The sequence below is a fragment of the Prinia subflava genome, chromosome Z (assembly GCF_021018805.1).
Source record: "Prinia subflava isolate CZ2003 ecotype Zambia chromosome Z, Cam_Psub_1.2, whole genome shotgun sequence".
Classification (NCBI taxonomy): Eukaryota; Metazoa; Chordata; class Aves; order Passeriformes; family Cisticolidae; genus Prinia; species Prinia subflava.
The window spans coordinates 58,616,277-58,630,854 of record NC_086283.1 but is presented as its reverse complement, the minus strand read 5'-3'; the positions used below and the strand labels follow the sequence as shown (position 1 = coordinate 58,630,854).

The 14,578-nt window shown below is 43.4% G+C and overlaps 1 protein-coding gene across 11 annotated transcripts in view; it reads right to left on the bottom strand.

Moving 5' to 3' along the window:
- PCGF3 (polycomb group ring finger 3) overlaps window positions 1-2,313 on the bottom strand; it is a 55,359-nt gene extending 53,046 nt beyond the window's left edge. For 7 of the 11 annotated variants that reach the window (XM_063422378.1, XM_063422377.1, XM_063422376.1 and 4 more), the window contains exon 1: window positions 2,014-2,152. The gene's annotated coding sequence lies outside the window, so the exon portion shown is untranslated. Of the gene's footprint in view, window positions 1-1,421; window positions 1,710-2,013 lie in introns of those variants that run through there. The other 4 variants (XM_063422380.1, XM_063422379.1, XM_063422385.1 and 1 more) reach the window with 2 other exon arrangements.
- Between the last annotated feature and the right edge of the window lie 12,265 nt (window positions 2,314-14,578).

Below are 14,578 nucleotides of genomic sequence, written 5' to 3'. Positions count from 1 at the left end.
AAATGCTGTACTTCACAGTCTCTTAGTAGCAGAAATCTTTCGTATCATAGTAATTAATTTCTACCGTTCTTGGCATTAATATTAGGCTAGGATAATTACAAACTCCAAGTCGACTTTATTACAACATTTACAACAATGTTCAGTCTTGATTTTCTATGGTAACAGCAGAGTAACAAGATCAAAGTCACTAGATCAGCCAGATCAGAAGAAATCCAATAGGTTTTCCTTCAAAAGTGGTTTATGAAATGTTTTATTTCCAAGCTTTGTGTCCCTGTGCACTGTACATCTCTAGAAAGTTGCCTGACCGTTTTCTAATGCGTCCTACGTGTTTTCACCAAGTATCTTGGATTCTGCACAGCTTCTGTATTTCTTTAAACACATTATGAACTGTCTACAAGTATAGCTTCAAAAGAAAAAGTAAAGCCAATGAAAGGGTACAAAGTTTCTATTGCTATTCCCCTTGTTACCAAAGAATTTTATGGATTTCAGAGCACCTTAATGAGATACACGATGAGTATCGCAGTTGAGATTCTAAACTGATTTGCCATTAAAAGAATGAACACAAAACTTCACGAGTATCCTACCCCAAAACAACTAATAATAATTTTTAAACAGCACATTATCTAGTACTAAAATGACTATTATATATAGCATATGCTTAATTGTTAATTCTGTATAAACAAAGTCAATCTAGAATGGAGGACACATATAGAGGATGCCCCTTAAAAATAAAGATTGATCTCAACTTTTTTTTTTTCCTTTTTAATTTAAGACTTTTTATCCACAAACTTAATTCTTCTGTGAAACTGTGGAAGAAAATACACAACATTATTTGGAAAAATATCAAAGAAAATATTTTCAGAACATTGCAAAGGATGTAGGGGTAATAAACCAGAATTTCTTGAAGTGGTTTCTCAGAGGCGTGCATTTCATACAGAAAGCAGGAAGAGACTAAACTGATGTGACAGAAAGCCTGCACAAACAGTTTTGTAACCCAAAAAAAAAAAAAAAAGAAAGAGAGAGAAAATGCAAATATGTGAAGTAGTAAAAAAACATCTAGGCACTTCATAACCCACAATAATCAAACCTCCTTTGAACCTTATTAACTTTGGGACATGCAAAACTTTCCACACAGGACACTGAAGCAACACCCATCACTTTCAGGCTAAAAGTGACCACCTTAAAAGGCCAAACGTGACACCACAAGTTACTACTTGTAACTCAGGGGTTTAGAAAACTTTCCAAATTTCTTAATACCAAATAGATACACATTTATATACATGTGTGTGCACACATATATATGTGTATTTATCCTTAGACTGTAAAACAATTCAAGCTCCTATACTCTGCCTATGAGTATCAATTAATTTCCTATTTCTGACGACTTCATATCCCAGTTACTCAGCACTGGAGCCACATACCTGCAAGGCTGAAGTCGCACACCGAAGGGACGTGTCCCCTCTATCTCCACCTTACTGGAAACGCCATCTTCACCCCTCCACTCAAAGAGACCCTTCCTCCCCAAGCCGTGGGGTTCTGTCCCCTGCCCAGGCCCTCCACACAACCGGCAACTCCTCCCCAGGGTAGGAAAAGGGGAGGCGGGGGCGGTGGGGCTTTGCTTTCCCCCAGCAGCCGAGAGCCACCTTCCCCCACGCTGGGCACACGCAGCAGGACGGGGACGGACGCTCCCCCGGCCCACGGAGACTCCCCGGCAGTTTCGGGAGAGGATCCCCGACCCCGCCTGTGACCACCCCACGCCCGCCCCGAAAGTTCCAGCGCTGCCCCCCCAGTCCCGGCCCGCTCCTCCGCAGCCCCCACGCCGTCGGGGCGGAGAACACCCTCAGCCCGCACGCCCCGCACCCCCTCCTCCCACCCGCAGCCGACACCGCAAATACCCCGCAGACGCGCGGGGGGGCGCCGGGCCCGCCCCGCCCCCGAGCCCCTCGGCTGCCCTCCAGCCTCTCGGCGGAGCCAGGCCGGGACCCCCGCGCCCCCCCCCGGCCCCGCACTGACCTGACGGGGGGGGACGCGGCCGCCGCTCGGGGCTACAGCGGGGGCTCCCCCCGCCGCCGCCGACTCTCCGCTCCCCGGCCCGTCCTTCTTCGGGCGCCACCGCAGGGCAGAGGGCAGAGGAGTCGGAAATACGAGGCAGAAGGAAACACCGGGCCCTCTTCCCCTTCCCAAGAAAATTTTAAAAAGAAAAAAAGGGGGATTTAAAGGGCTCGGCCCGGAGTTTAAAACAAAGAGGCGGAAATAGCCGAGTGCGGCCCGAGCGGAGCCGAGCGGGGGCGCCGCGCTCGCGGCGCATGCGCGCGGGGCGCTCACCCGGGCACGGCGCCGGCCGCCCCCTCCTTCCCTCCCCCGGCAGCGGGGCCGGCGAAAGGGGGCCCGGAGCCCCCGACAGGCCTGCGCCCGAGCCACGTCCCGGTCACAGAGCCGCAGAGTACGCTCAGTTGGAAGAGAACTATCAGGATCATCGAGTCCGACTCTTATCCTTGCACAGGACACCCCTAAGAATCACGCCATGTGCCTGAGAGCATTGTCCAAACGCTTCTTGAGCTGTATCAGCCTTGGTGCTGTGACCATTTCCCTGGGGGCCTGTTGCAGTGCTCAGAGACCCGCTGGGTGAAGATCCTTTTCTAACACCTAACCTAAAGCTCCTTCGACACAACCTCGGGCCATTCCCTCGGGTCTTTGTCACTGGTCACCACAGAGGAGATCAGTGCCTGCCAGTCCGTCTGCACTGGTGAGGATGTTGAAAACTCCAATCCCCTCTCAGTCTCCAGGCTGAACAGACCAGCTGACCTCAGCCACTGCTTGAATGGCTTCCCCTCAAAGCTCTTCACTGTCTTCATTGCCCTCCTTTGGACATCAGTGGCTTAATGCCTTTCTTATGCTGAGGTGCCTAGAACGGTACATAGCACTCAAGGTGAGGCCACACCAGCACAGAGTAGAGGTGGGAATAGAGGCTGGGTGCCCAGCCTCGAAAAATCCATGCAGCTTGTGAGCGGGAAGGTGAGATCAGCAGAGGTGGTTGGCTTTCAGGCAGGATGTGCCTATGCATTGCTCCAAGCCGCCTCTTCTCTCTAAAAGGTTTTCCTCTAAAGTGCACAGGTGTTTTTTCAACTGCTGAGAGTGGAAACTTGAACACGAGCTGGGTGGAAGGAGAAACTTGAATATGAGAGCTGGTCACAAGACCAGGTGATACACTGGTCTCAAACTGTGGGTGGCTCAAAAGACTCCCAACTGATGAAATGACAAAGATCCTGTCTTCCTGAAGGTGTGAAGTCATAGGTCAAAGAGCATGCATAAAGCTTGAGAAGCCCATGCCAAGTTCAGATTTGCACCAAACAGCTAAACGTTTAACTTGCAAAGACAAGTACTTAAAAATTCACCTGTCCAAAGACTAAAGACAGCAAACCAAGTTACCTTCCCAAATATGCATATATTATGAATGCAATCCTTTAAAATACCTGCCTATTTCCCTTATTCCTCCTTTCCGACAAAGAACAAGCCATGTCTAAATAGCTTCGACCTTGTCTAAAAATGCCATTGGAAATGGGCTATCTGATATGGCACAAGCCCTCCATGTTCTACAAACTACTGAGCTTTTATTGTATGCCAAGGCAGGGGCTGTGCTTGGCTCTGGGAGCTATGTTTTCCAGATGCTAAGCCTGAGTTAATGGAAAATATGTCAGCATTTTAGATTTGCTTTGTTTCAGTTCAAAGGTTATGTAGTTACATTAGTGCATCTTGTCTATCTGAAATATAAATTCTGTTTCCAGTTTAACCACAAATTACCTTGTACGGGCCTTTGTTGTGTGTTGTAGAAAGTAATGGGGCTTCCTATCGGACCCATGGAACTGGGGTTCAAGTAGCCACAAGCAAAAGTAACAAACTGTAAGAATGTGCATGAAATTATAAACTGTATGCCTGCTTTTCTTGTTTGTTTGGCTTATTTTTTCCTAGTGTTTCCAGACCAAACACTGAAAATTGGGAAAACCATTAAGATTATGGTGTATAGGTGTTGACTTTCTGTTAGTATAGAACTTTTTTAGAAGATGGCACCTTAAGCAGGGTGAAAAGGCCATGCCTACTAAAAGAATCTACTGTAATATACCCACTATGACAAGATTTGTGACCCTCAGAGTGCAGGCAGGGGGTTGCTCCCCTCTCACCCTCATCACCTAACATCAGTTCTTTGTAATACCATTAAAGTGTGTGTTAGCCGTAAGTGACGTTTCTGAAATACAAGCTTTGCCAGTGACCACAGTATCCAATATCACAACTAGAGTACCTTTTCTGAACTATAGCACTCAATATTAGAAGAGAAGTGAAAATTTTTGTTTGTATTGCAGTCAGTGAGCCATGACTAAACTACAGAATTTCAGAGAGTGACTTGAGGAGAACTAGAAACTGCATTTAAAGGGGTCTTCAAGTTAGTTTTACATGCATTAGTCTTCACAGCTTTCACCCAAATAAGAGCATGACGTGAACATGGGTAACTCAATCTCTAACTTCCAGCAACGTGTATTTCCTTGCTAAAACAATTAATGGAGCAGAATCTGAGAACCTCTTGACAGAAAAAAACATCTCAGGTAGAAGAAGATTTTTATCTTCTTTAGGTCTTCTAACAGTGAAAAGGAACTGGTCAGCGTGAGCATGTTAATAGTAACGGTATAAACAAATTACTAGAAAGTCAACAAGGCAACACATTTTCATGAACAAAGCAGAAAAGCATCAAATAAAATGAATAAAGCACAAACTAGGAAAATAAAGGACAAAATTACTCTAATTTAAGACTTACGATATAAAGTGTTTAGAAACAGAAACACTGAGAATTAATATTTTGAGTAGTTTCTCAGAGCAAAAGAGCTACATCAATTCTGTAGGTCTGTGAATGACACTGTTTGCATCAGCAAGTGCTGAGAGGGTCTGTTGATGCCTTTTCAAGGCTACTATTACCAACTATTACCTTTTCAAGATCATGGTGACCAGGCAAGTCCCCCACTATTGGAGAATAGTAAATATTTCACCTGTCTTTGAAAACAGTAAGAACAATAATTTAGAAAACTACGGCTTCACTTTGGTCTCTGAGAATCATGGAGAAATCGAAGATCTCAGAGCTGGGCTTAAACATCTTGCAGCCTAAAATCAAAGAGCTCAAGCACTGACCAGCTAGTTTCTTACATACAGATGTACCAGGCACAAAATTTTTAAGCACCATATTCTAATGGGTCAGTCTGTAAGATCTGGGCATTATCACAACACACACACAGAATGCATGAGGTTGGAAGAGTACTTTGGACATCACTTAGGACAGTCTCCCAGCACAAAGGAGGATAAGGTAGAGCAGCAGTGCGGCTTAGTTATCCCCAGACCAAGCACTGCCATTCTTATATTGTAGGTCCTGCCTGGTTGTCCTAAGAACTGAATGATAACTTTGCTCTTGCCCAGGAACCACTGGAAAACAGTCTTTTGAATGTCAATTTCACCACAGTTACATTCTGGCTTCAGAGATGTGATCTATTCCTCTGATCTAAACATAAAGACCAAGAGGTCCTTTACAGGAGGAACTATGAGCTACCATCCGCTATGGACACAGATGCATAGGTGACAGGCAAATCAACCAGCAAACTTGGCAAGAGACTATTTGGAGGTTCACTGCTCCCCAAATTCAGACATTCTAAAATATGGTTCAGCATTTAGTTATAGAGGTACCTGAGCATAAGCATAAGTTTAACTCCATAACTATCATGCAACCTCCTGCAAAATAGTAGGAAATTCTTGTTTCTTTCAATAACCTTTAATATTTGGGGTTTGACTAGTTGATATCTTTCTCCCTGTTGTCCTTGCTAAAGAGTTGATAAAGCATTCTCTCAGCCCCTAGCTGAACAGCTTTATTCCTAAACTGATCTGCATAATTTTGTTTTTATTTAAGGATACTATAAAACTCAGCGAGTTTTAAACCCAAGTGATAGATATTTAACTATACCCTCAGTCCTTCCAACCCACTTGAGTTCTTCAATTGTCACTGTTACTTGGCTTTCAAGGTCCTCCATTTCCCATGGAAAAAAAATCCTTCATTTTCTCTCTCGTCTTAAAGTCAAATAAATCAAGTTCATTCTCTAGCCAAAGCCACTCAACTGTATGAGACAAACTGATTCAGCAATCATTTGTAAAAGAGGAAAAAGCAAATACCAGCTGTCTGAGTATCTCTGGTCTTAGAGATATTCCCACTGGTAAGTGAAAGATTAATGCTCTTGCCAGAGCATGTAACTGTTAGCTAGCAATTAGAAACTTCTGGTTAGAAAGCCTTCCTCACCAGAAAACCTCTTAATGCTTTGAAGATGAGCATTAGGTAGAAAAGTGGAAATAGTGAGGGATTTAGTGACTCAAAAAATAAGGCTCTTTTGCCCCTAATTACTTACATAAATACAGCTTAAATCCCTTCAACAATCTGTGTTTTAAACACAAAAGCTTTAGCAATATACTTATTTTTAAACAATGAAATTTATACTGAGGGCAGGGGGCAGCAGGGAGAAGCAAAACAGAAACCCTCGCTCAGTTCCCGGGAGTTCTGCATCTTGGATATTTTATTCTCAGAGCATGGAGCTTTCTCCAGTAAGAGGAAAGTTATCAGCAGCCTACTGCGTTGTGCAAGGCGATGTGTTGTCCTTGGGATTGTCATCTATAGTTATTGCATTAAAACTGAGGAGGAAGTTGTCTTCTTGACTTCTTCATAACCATCAGTTTTAATTTGGCTCTAGTATGCCAGACTGAACACTGAGGAGAGCACTGGTCAGTCTTTTGATTGACTACATGTGTACAAACCACAAACATCAGTACTTAAATTCCAGCAATTCAGTTTCAGATACACTTCCACACAACCTATACAAAATCAAAAGCAGAGGTAGTAAACCAAAGTAAAGTCTATAAAGAGGAGCAGGCTACAGGAGAAAGGAACATTTAGAAGAAGGGATAAAAATAATTTCTTTTAAAGTATCCAGCATGTGCTGATTTACCTCTTAGGCAAACACAAGTCCATAGGACCAGATGGGACCCATCCAAGGGTGCTGAGGCAGCTGGTGGAGTCACTGAGTCATTTTCAATCATTTATCAGCAGGCCTGATTAAACAGGGAGGTCGCAGGTGACTGTAAGTTAGTCAATGTGACACCCATCCACAAGAAAGGCTGGAAAGACAATCCAGGGAACCACAGGCCTGTCAGTCTGACAGTGGTGCCAGGGAAGGACACGGAGCAGATCATGCTGAGTGCAACACATACAGGACAACCAGGGGATCAAGCCCAGCCAGCAAAGGTTTGGGAAAGGCAGGTCCTGCTTGACCAATCTGATCTCCTTCTATAACAGGATGATCCACTTAGTGGGTGAGAGAAAGGTGTGGATGCTGCCTCTGTGAACTTTGGCAAAGCCTTTGACACTGTCTCCCGCAGCATTCTCCTGGAGAAACTGGTTGTTCATGGCTTGGACCGGTGCACTCTTGGCTGGGTAAATACCTGGCTGAAGAGCCGGACCAAGAGAGTGATGGCAAATGGAGTTACATCCAGCTGGCAGCTGGTTGCAAGCACTTTTCCCCAGGGCTCAGTACTGGGGCCACTCCTGTTTAACATGTTTATTGATGATTTGGACAAGTGAAAAAGTGCCCCTTCAGTCAGCTTGCAGATGACACCAAACTGGACAAAAGTGTTGATCTGCTGCAGGCCAGGAAGGCTCTGCAGAAAGGATCTGGACTGGCTGGATTGATAGGTGAGGCCAACTGTATGAGGTCCAACCAGGCCAAGTGCTGGGTCCTGCCCTTGGGTTACAACAACTCCATGCAGTGCCACAGGCTTGAGGAAGAGTGGCTGGAAAACTGCCTGATGGAAAAGGATCTGGAGGTGCTGGTTGACATCTGGCTGAACATGAGCCAGGACTGTGTGCAGGTGGCCAAGAAAACCAATGTCATCCTGTCTGATCCTGATCCATATCACCTGTTGTCTTTTGTGCTGAAGTGCAAATATTTCCTTCCATGGGAAGACACATGTAGCCCATGCTGTAATCTTCAGCAAGATGTGGGGATTCCTGAGGCCTTTAACAATCTCCTTTTAAACCTATCCTGAGTGTCCTTGGACTTTCCCTACTAAGCTTTCCAATTCTCTTCTAGGCTTCTCTATAGCATTTTTCACAATGATGTAAAAAGAGATTTATGATTTATCTTGGAAGTAGATAGACATGTCCAGTGTGCTGTTGGAAAGCATTTTACCCCATAAGTGTGGTCACCTGGTAATTCATCCATGTGGAATTGTACATATAGTTAGGAAAGTTTAGCACAAGATTTATAAAATTATGATCAAGTTTCTTATGCAGGAAAAATAGGAGTACATCCTGATGATATACTAAAGTTTGTCAGATGTGTGACAATAGCAGATGTACTGGAGTGCAGATGTTTCCAGATGCTGCTGCAGCTTTTGAGGTGAAGTATGCTGTTGATCTAGGACTCAGGAGAGAAACACAGGGAGTAAAAAAGGCTTGAAAATAATAATTTACTGCCATCAAGACCTCAGGAATTCATATGTTCACCTTCTGATCATATCCGTTTGGGAGACTAGCATATTCATACTGTGACAGCCACAGCCACAAACAGCCACCCCACTCTGAAGATATAGTTATAGTGCATTATGAAAAAGTTATCGTATGATAAGCTGCATCAGATGGCTGGACTTGAGTATGGCAAGAATAGGCTGCACCTGCAGGCACCAGGGGAAACCATGTCATGAGCAGCTTTAGATGGGACTTGATCGGACTTTCCATTGTGACTCGGTTCAAAGAGCTACAGGGATTCTGCATGAGACCTTCTGTGCTAAGCAACACACAAACCATCCCATGAAATATCTGGGTCTGCATCATGTAGGTGAATCTCACAGCCTTTCTTAAAGCAGGAACTACTAACATCACCACCTAATTACCACTGAAGCTCCACAGAAGCATGTGAGCTACTCAACTTTAGGCAGAGACTTCCAGGACTGAAAAGGATTCAAATGTGTATATATATGAAGGGCAAACAGGATGCCTAAAACTGTTTGATTAAACCAGTTTGCTAGTGGCCTAGACTTTTAAAAAGCTGTACCCACACCTAGGAACTACCTTTCATAATTTAACATTCAGTTAGATAATGTGACTCTGTGAAAAACAGGCACCTTGGCAAGGCACTTGGCAAGACAAGGCACTTTACTGTAAATCAATTTTTTTCTGGTTGATCTTCATGACCCTGTCTCACAGGAGAACAAGTTTCCTGCTTCTGTGATATATACCTGCAAGAGTTTACACCAGGAAGGAGCAACCTAGGACAAAGAGAAATGTTTAATGGTGAGTAGCTATTACTTTTGGATGAGGTACTGATACAATTTTGTGGGATAACTGTCCCAAGAATGGCTTAGACATCTCAAATTGAAGGCAAATCTCTTGTAGATATTGACACTAAAAGTGTTTTTGGACTGTATTTCTCTTTATAATCACAGAACTTACTGTCTTGGTTTGGAAAGACAGGTATCTGTCAGGGAAAACTGGAGTTTCCCTTGGAATGGAGAATGTAAAACCCCCTCCCTCCAAATTATTACAATTTTGCAATTAGGAGCTTTCAGGCAAAAATATGGGAATAGGAGTAACAGTTCTTTACTAGGAAGATTAAAAATGCAAATGCAGTAATACAAAAAGAAAAACAAGCAAGCAAACAAACAAAAGTCCTAGAAAACCCTGACGAAGTCAGGAATATGACCTGACACCCTGTTGGCCAGGGTGTTGGAAGTTGAAATAAGTCCTTCTGGAGTGACAGATGTGGTTCTGTTGAAGTAGAGATGATGACAGATGTGGTTCTGTTGCAGTAGAGCTGATCCTGTAGAAAAAAAGGGCCCAGTGCTGGCGAGATGGGTCCGGTCTTCTTTAGAGAATCCAGTGGAAAAGAGGATGCTTGGTGTTCCTACATATCAATTTTTTTTATCTTGGTAGAAATGGCTGGCTCCCCCCACACTGGGTAGAGCATCTCACAATGGGATGGTGTCGTGTCACTGGTGAGCCTTAATGGCCCATTAACAGAAGATATCCCCCCTGGGGATGGACAGTGGTGGAAGAGATAAGAAACACTGCCCCACCTGGTTTTAACAGCTGGTCTATTATCAGAAGGCATCTGCCACCTTCCCCCCTAGAGTTACAAGAGATAAAGAAAAAAAATCATCTCCCCAACTGGTTTCAACAGATGAAATAGAATATACTTCTTTTTTTGGTTACATAACCCAAAACACCTACTCATAAATTTTTATCTGGTTTCTCCAGTTCTCCATCATCTGATACTGCATAGTGTTTTTCCTTTTTCTCCAAGAGAAACAATATCTGAAAACAGAGGGACAAGTCAGAGGTAATTAAGGACAAGGTCCAGTCATCCCATGAACTGTGTCCAACAAAAAGTCCTTCAGAGTCTGAGCCTTCCCTGAACCCTCTGGCCTCTGGGGATTTCGCAGGGAACGCAGGGAGCAAGAGGAAGTCTTCACCCCAGCAGGGAGAAATCTGTGCTGTTTTTTGCAGGGACAACACATCTGTCATGTTTGAGAACTTGCGTTTAAGGTTCTCAGTTGCCAAGTCAAGTAGAGCCCTACTGCCATGTACCCAACAAGGGAAGGACAATCTCTCCCAAGCAAAGAAACAGCAAAGCAGCAATTGAGGCACACTCAAATTGAAATCTCACTGTTTGCATGGACCTCCTCTAACATCCTAGCTCTACTACTTCTCTGCCTCTACCTGTCAGCTAGGTGAGGAGGAGGAAGAATGGCTGATCTTTCATTCATCCTGTCTGATCAAAGGTTTCCAAGCTTTTCTAGGTCAACATGAGGGAAAAGGCTATCTGTTGTAGTAGAGCAGACATAGTTTGCATATTAGCACAAGGATATATAGTTTAGGACCTTCTGAAAGAGGGAGATGGAGAGATTCTGGATTCTTATGTCTAACAGTATAATGGCAATTATAAAAATATGTTGCCTCCATCTTGAACCCTGCCAGTCAAATCAGCATCGCTTATTCAGCATGCCATTTTTGTTCTACCCGACATTTTGAAAGTATCTAAATTTTAAGGACTCAGCAACATTAAAAAAATATGGGCCAGAGATTAATACCATCCTTGGAATTTTGCAGGATTGATGGACAGGTAAACAGGAATTGTGATTCTGGCACTGCCTTCAAAACATTACAATTAGTAGTAGCCACTTCTAAGAGGAAAAATAGTTCACCAGAGCTCAGAAATTATTTCTTTTCCTGAGCTCAGGCAAGAGGTAGAAATTACCCCAGTTTTAACATTTCACAGACAAAAGGTGGCTCCCACTTTACTTGCAAATCAGAAAATGGTACATTCTACAAAGGATGGGGGGAAAGCAGCTGATTATCACAAAGAAATGTTAAATATTGACCAACCCTTCCATCACCTAATCCATCAAGAAAACAAATCAAAAATACAGGACAAAAATTAAATAAATGCTATTGAAAGTATTAAATATTGTTTAGTTATAGTAGTCTGATTTTCAATTTGGTACCATTTTACTTCCTATTTATATCTGCCCAACTCTTTATTTAAGAGCATTACTTCAAACATTTAGATACATAACAAAGCTGTCCATATCTAGGAGAAAAATGTCCTAGATTTGGCTGGGATAGAGTTAATCTCTTCGTAGGCCTGGCTCAAGGTTATGTCTAAGTATACAAAATTCTTAAAAGTTGTTCTCCTGACAAAATCGTTAAATTGTATTAAACTTCGGTACCTACCCAGTAGCCATGGGAACAATACAGGTTGCCAGCTTTCTGAACAGCTTCCTAGTTTGTGTCAGCACAGTTAGTAACCGGCGACCAGAAGCAAATGGCCGTCCCTGGGCAGGAGGAAATGGCCTCTGCTGCAGAAGCAGGATTGACAGCTAGAAAGCAGGAGTGGCCAATATTTCATCTGCATATACCCACCGTCTCAGTATTTGCCACCCCTTGCAGACTTTTGCCCTAGGCAGAAGGGGTTTATAATTAAATTATTAAGTAGTAATGCTACTTAATACTACAATTTTTTTCTTCACCACTGGAAAAAATGAGGTCCCACACACAAGCCATGGACAGGTTTCCTACAATCTGCTCCCTGAACTCAAACAGACATTATTACAAATGAGGCCAAACATCCTGTAAGTAATGCTTACCTCAAATCCAAACCACACTTGATGTTCGTCAAGAAATTTATTCAAATATTTCTCCTTTCTTCCTGTCTTTTTCCTATTTTCCTCATGTTTGATTTCTGCTTTGGAGGAGGTTTGCACACCACTCTGTTTTCATCTGGACATGTACGATGACTTGAAAAGAAGGAAAATTCATGTTTATTTAATACATTGGTTGCATCAAGAGCTTTGGTAAGTTATGCTTGTCCCTGCACCAACATGTAGAATTTCCAGCAGCTTCCTCAAGGATGCTTCAGCTTCAGCCTTAAAAGCAGTTGTGTGGAGTCAGCACTTTCTGGTCTTTCTGAATGGGAGCACAGTTTTCAGTGGACATGTTTGGTCACAGGTCACTTTATAACCCACAGGACAAGGAGGAAAAGGAAAATCACTTTTAGGGCTTCAGTTCTAAGTGAGATTCTAGATAATGTAAATAAAAACAAATGCTTTCCCAAGTGATACAGAAGCCTGGGGCTCATCAGAGAGAGGTGTGCCTGCTAACCTTCAGTTACTGAAGAAATTTAGCCAGAACTGTTGCACTATGCTACACTATAGGCAATCTGGGCAAGCTGCTACAACCACAAGACTTCCTGCCAATTTATTACTGACTATGGAGACAAGCATCAGTGTTTCCACTAACAGCTCACAGTCCACACTGAGGACTTCTCAGTGAAAATTATAAACCTTATGGCCACAAAGGGACATGCAGAGGAATGCAGAGCAGTTGTGTTTTGGCCATAAATGTTCCTACCTGCTGTTGCCTCCTCCATACACTGTTCCCCTGCTCCTATGTGGAGTTCTTCTCATGGGATCAGTGTGGGCCTTCTCCACAGAGGACAGTTCTTCAGAAACAGACTGTTCCATTGTGTGTCTTCTGTGAGCCACACCTACTCCACCATGGTTCTCTCCATGGGCTTCAGGGGAATCTCTGCCCCAGCATCTGGAGCACTTCCTCTTCCTCCTTCTTCACTGATCTTGGTGTCTGTAGGGTGGTTGCTCACACCTCTTTTTTAATTACCTTCTCTGCTTTTGTGGCATTGTTGCCCTTTCTTAAGCTGCCACCATCTTGGCTGAAGGGCTCAGCTGTGCCCTCTGGTGTGTCTGCCATGGAGCAGCCGTGGCCACTGGGTCTGCCTGCAGCCCCTCCACTGAAACCTTGTCACATTCACCTTTTTCACAAGTGAAAAAACTCCACAGCTTGGGTCTGGGTTTCTCTGTGGGTAAATAAGGACCTCTTGCTAACTAGAAAGAAGGTTGGAAAGCTAGAGGGAGGTCAGGAGTACATTAGAGCCTCAGCCACTGATGGGAAACAAGACAGAAGGAGTGGACAAAACCACAGAACACTGAGGAGGAAGGAACAGATTATAAGACTGCAAGGAAGCAGAGAAATGGAGGATTGTCAAATTAATGGCTGCAGGGAGTGAGGAGAAATGGCCAAGAAGCAAAGCAATGGGCTCTGCGAGAGGAATGAAAGGAGGCTGAGAGATAGGCACCCTGAGATAGGTACCTTGGCAAACTAAGCAGGGAAAAATTAAGCACAAATTTATACTAAGGGAGAGAAGAACACTGCAGAGGGGAGGAAAACAAATTTCAAAAGTCTGTAGGAGGGTAGAAAGAGGACAAAGAGGGAAAGTGGAGGAAAGAGCATATGAAGTTTGGATTTGTTTTTTCTTAAATTTTACAGAAAATGTAATAAGCGTACATAAAAGCCAGTTCTGCATTTATTGCTTTCAGATATTCTGCAAATACACTTCTCTTTTGCAGGAAACTTAAAAGTATTGGTAGGCAAAATGAAATGGGTGTCCCCCCTTCTGTCTGGTGTGTGACCTGTGACTGAGCCTAAGAGGTTGCACAGCAGTGTCTTCAGATTATGTGCCATGAACTAAAGCCACTTGGCTTGTTAGATTTATTTTATTTTCAAACCGACACTAGTGCATTCCTCTAACTTTCAAAAGAAAGTATGCTGAACTAAGATATAGTTGAAGCTGTGAATTTACATCAGGTTTAGAAAAGACATTTAGAATGCAGGCCTTCTAAAATGCAGCCACTATAAAGCCCAGGAATTTCTGGGTTGAGTTTTTTGGGGTTTTTTTAGACAGATTTAGTAAATGAATTCCTGATCTGAGGCAGTTAGCCTATGTCCAGCAACATATACCAACGCCTGCAACACTTTCTGGCTTATGACTAACGTAACTTTTACAGTAGTTTATACTGGAGTATCCTAAGATTTGAATAGTCACTATCTCCAATAAGTTCTCTTCACTTCTACAGTATCTGTCCCATTCTATAACTGCACACATAGATAGTTCTTCTACACAACTGTAGAAGAACTAGTTCACGCAAAACC